Consider the following 5205-nt stretch of genomic DNA (forward strand, 5'->3'; position numbering starts at 1 on the left):
TGTGGGATTGCTTTGTGGTTGTATGGCTTGCTTGCATCTCATGCCTGCGTTTGGACGAGCAAGGCTTGTGCCACAGGACACGTGCTTCCCTGCACTTTCCCAGCGTACCTCTGGACAAAGGAGACAAACGCCATTGTTGCTCAGTTGGAAACTTGGCAGAACAACGGGTTTTCCCACCATCGCTGAACTGAGGGAAACACGTAACCCGCCCTGCTATCTGGTTTGGCATCACAAAGAACACATCCTTTATTGCCTCTGGAGCAGGCACATCTTTGCAAGTCAAAGGTTGCCGATGGAAACAACGGTTTCACACCTGGCCACATGGCTCTCTTTGAAGTTAGGGTAGAGCATCTGCATATTGCCCCCTTCCCCTCGATTAGGACGTCACAACTCTTTAACCTATAGCCATAGTAAAGAGGACGGACCCTAAGGGTTTATTGGCCTTAAGCCAAGCCCAAAAACAAGCTTTTAAAAAGAGAAACACAGCCTTTGTTTCTCTGGTTAACCCACCCCTCCCTTACCTTGCAACTTAAGTGCTGCAGGTGATTCTTACTGCGTTCTCGGGAGTCGCGACCCGAGAACCCGCACGTGGCTTGGCCGGACCAGTCCGTGTGTTTTTAGAGTCTACCCGCTGATACTTAGGCTGCCCCATTCCTGCAACGAGGAGATTTCTTCTCAGCTTGGACCTCAGATAAGTATAAGCGATATCCTGCTGTGTTATCCCCCTTGTCTGTTGAATTTGTTATTTTCCCATGCTGATTGCTTTCTATTGTAACTAAGGAACTTGTGTGAATCTGCGTGTGCATCTGTTTTTCGTATGAAAGAAAACTGCTTAGTAAAAGGCAATATTTATTCATTAAACCTAGCGTGTTGTCTCACTTCCTGAGAAATAGGAGCATTTGTTGGCCAATCTGCCCTCTGTATACACGGGGAAATTACTCACGCCACGCCCACTGTCGTACATAAGTCTGAGTTGGGCATTCGGAACCGTCCTTAGAGGAGGTCCGGTATCAGCTAACTGACCTTCCACAACCTGCAGTTCAGCGTCTTAACCACTTGAGCCACCGCAGCTCAAGAAAATACTTTCCAGTATTTGGACAATTTGAGCAACGGTGAGTTGTAGAGATGCAGGCCTAATCCACTATGCTGGTCAAACAGAGTAAAAGGATTTGCTGGACAACTGTGGGTCTGAGGCTAGAGATTGCAGACTCCTCAAATGATAGAATCCACAGCACCATCATTTCACCACTGCTTGAGATCCCTAATTCTACTGTAAGTTCCTGAGATAAAAAATGGAGGATACCCCTGTGGAGTACTCCCTATTGCCACTGGATTGCATGGCTCTACATGTCTCCTTAACTGAGCATTAACAGTTTATTGAGAGTTGATATGAGCATGGGAAGGAGCTGTAGCATGAGTTTCTCTGTTGTGGTTCATCTCCAGTGTGGGCCTCTCACTTTACTATCAACAGCTTCCATGCTGTCAAGGCAGTGTGAATCCCATATCTGACAGAACAGAAGACTTTTCAGAATATCACAGAAAAGCTCAGTATGTTAATGACCATTTTGAATTATGTCAGCTAATACCAGGAAGGGAAAAATGTTCTCCTTCAATTAATGCTTGTCTTAAGAATATTTGATTTGCTATGGAGGTGAACACATTGACATATTATAAGTGGCTGTGGAAAGGGAAGCAGCCTAAAGTTAGTTGGAGGCCATATGGAAAACATTTGCCACATTAGGAACTGTACAGTAAAACATAATTTTATTTCTATGAATTTATATGGTAAAACTTTTTAAATAGACTGATTATGCCATTTGCAGTCAAAGATGGAGAAGCTCTATACAGTCAGTCTATTTAAAAGCCTTTAATAGAACTGATTATAAGGAATATCTGTAACTAAGAAAATTATTTCACTTGGACAGACCTAAGTGACAAACCAATCTGCCTTATATGGAATCAAACCATTGATCTATCCAGGTCAGTATTGTCTTTTGACTGGCAGCACCTCACCATGGATCTCATGGATCGTTGCCTTGATGTGGCGAGGGGGCATGCGTAGTTCTATGAGGCTGTGGTTTATGCCATGGAGGGCCACCTAGGACTGACAGGCCACAACGGTAAACTCAGGCAAAACGTGATCCACTGGAGAAGGAAATGGCATCCTACTCCAGTATCTTTGCCAAGAAAACCCCATGGACAGTAATAAAAGGCTAAAACATATGATGCCAGAAGATGAGTCCCTCAGGTTGGAAGATGTCCAGTATGCTACTGGGGAAGAGCAGAGGGCAAGTACAAGTAACCCCAGAAAGAATGCAGTGGCTGGGCCAAAGCCAAAAGGACACTCAGCTGTGGATGTATTTGATGGTGAAAGGAAAGTGTGATGCTGCAAAGAACAATACTGCATAGGAATCTGGAATGTAAGATCTATGAATCAAGGTAAGTTGGATGTGGTCAAAAATGAGATGGCAAGACTGAACAATGACATCTTGGGAATCAGTGAACTAAAGTGGATGGGAATGGGCAAATTTAGCTCAGAAGACCATTATATCTACTACTGTGGCCAAGAATCCCATAGAAAAAATGGTGTGGCCTTTATAGTCAACAAGAGAGTGAAAAAGGCAGTAATGGGATATAGTCTCAAAAATGACAGAATGATCTCAGTCTGAATCCAAGGTAAACCATTCAACATCACAGTAATCCAAGTCTATGCCACAATCACTGATGCAGAGGAGGCGGAAATGGACTGGTTCTATGAAGACCTACAACACCTCCTTATCATCATAGGGGACTGGAATGCTAAAGTAGGAAGTCAAAAGGTAAGTTCGGCCTTGGAGAACAAAATGAAGCTGGGCAAAGGCTAACAGAGTTTTGTCAAGAGAACATGCTGGTCATAGCGAATAGTAACACCCACTTCCAACAACCTAAGAGGCAAATCTATACATGGACATCACCAGATGGGCAACACCAAAATCAGATTGATTATGTCATTTGCAGTCAAAGATGGAGAAGCTCTCTACAGTCAGTAAAAACAAGACCTGGAGCTGACTGTGGCTCAGATCATGAGCTACTCATTGCAAAATTCAGGTTTAAACTGAAGAAAGGTGGGAAAACCACTAGGCCATTCAGGTTTGACCTAGATCACATCCCTTATGAATATACAGTGGAGGTGAAGAATAGGTTTAAGAGACTAGATTTGATAGAGTGCCTGAAGAAAAAATGGACGGAGGTTCGTGATATTGTACAGAAGGCAGTAATCATCACCCATCCCAAAGAAAAAGAAATGCAAGAAAGCAAAGTGGCTGTCTGATGAGGCTTTACAAATAGCAGAGGAAAGAAGGAAAGTGAAAGGCAGAGGTAAAAAGGAAAGATTTACCCAACTGAATGCAGATTTCCAGAGAACAGCAAGGAGAGATAAGGTTCCTGAATGAACAATGCAAAGCAATAGAGGAAAACAATAGAATGGGAAGGACTAGAGATTTCTTCAAGAAAATTGGAGAAATTAAGGGAACGTTTCATGCAAAGCTGGCCATGATAAAAGACAAAAATGGTAGGGGCCTAACAGAAGCAGAAGAGATTAGGAAGAGATGGCAAGAATACACCGAACTATACAAGAAGGACCTCAATGTCTTTGACAACCACAACGGTGTGATCACTGACCTTGAGCCAGACATCCTGGAGTGCAAGGTCAAATGGGCCTTAGAAAGCATTACTAGCAACAAAGCTAGCGGAGGTGATGGTAGCCCAGCTGAGCTACTCAAAGTCTTAAAAGATGATGCTGTTAAAGTGCTGCACTCAATATGCCAGCAAGTTTGGAAAATGCAACAGTGTCTACAGGATTAGAAAAGGTCAGTTTACATTCCAATCCCAAAGAAGGGTAATGCCAAGGAATGTTCAAACTATCGCACAATTGCACTCATTTCGCACGCTAGCAAGGTCATGCTCAAGATCCTAGAAGCTAGGCTTCAGCAGTATGTGGATAGAGAACTGCCAGAAGTACAAGCTGGATTTCGAAGGTAGAGGAACTAGAGATCAAATTGCCAACATTCGCTGGATTATGGAGAAAGCAAGGGAGTACCAGAAAAACATCTACTTCTGCTTCATTGACTATGCTAAAGCCTTTGATTGTGTAGATCACAACAAATTGCGGGAAATCATTAAAGAGATGGGAGTACCAGACCACCTCACATGTCTTCTGAGAAACCTGTATAAGGGTCAGGAAGCAACAGTTAGAACCAGATATGGAACAACTGATTGGTTTAGCATAGGATAAGGAGTACAACAAGGATGTATATTGTCACTCTGCTTATTTAATTTATATCCAGAGTACATCATGTGATATGCTGGCCTGGATGAATCACAAGCCGGAATTAAGATTGCCGGAAAAACATCAACAAACTCAGGTATGCAGATGATACTACAGTAATGGCAGAAAGTGAAGAGGATCTGAAGAGCCTCTTGCTAAGGGTGAAAGAGGAGAGCGCAAAAGTTGGCTTGATACTCACATCAAAAAAACTAAGATTGTGGCATCCGGCCCCATCACTCCTTGGCAAATAGAAGGGGAAGTCATGGAAGCAGTGCCAGACTTCACGTTCCTGGGATCCAAGATCACTGCAGATGGTGACTGCAGCCATGAAATTAAAAGAAACCTGCTCCTTGGGAGGAAGACTGTGTCAAACCTAGACAGCATAATGAAAAGTAGAGACATCACCCTGCCAACAAAAGTCCATATGGTCAATGCCAGGGGTCATTTCGTAGAAAAAGAGGTTCAGGAGCTCATTAGCATAACTTATTTGCATAGGCCACACTCCCTGACATCACCAGAAGTGTGTCAGAAGGTAACACCCACCACTCAGGTTCCACTGGACTGTTTTGGATTGCTAGCTATTGGGGGGGGGACGTTAAGATCTGTCCTCACAGAGGAGGGAGAGCTTGTACCTGAATAAAACTTGGTCTTAAAGGTGCCAGTGGACTGTTTTTTTTGGGGGGGGGGGGCTCTGCAATTCTACCTGGCTGCTTCTTGCTCCGACTGAGGACTGCTGGGAGCAGGGGGTGGGGCTTGTTTTATGGAAAAGGAAAAGACTCTTGAGAGTCCCTTGGACTGCAAGGAGATCAAATCAGTCAATCCTAAAAGAAATCAACCCGGACTGTTCCCTGGAAGGCCAGATACTGAAGCTGAAGCTCAAATACTTTGGCCACCAAATG

The sequence above is a fragment of the Gekko japonicus genome, unplaced genomic scaffold, assembly GCF_001447785.1.
Source record: "Gekko japonicus isolate JY-2015 unplaced genomic scaffold, Gekko_japonicus_V1.1 scaffold29, whole genome shotgun sequence".
NCBI classification, from domain to species: Eukaryota; Metazoa; Chordata; class Lepidosauria; order Squamata; family Gekkonidae; genus Gekko; species Gekko japonicus.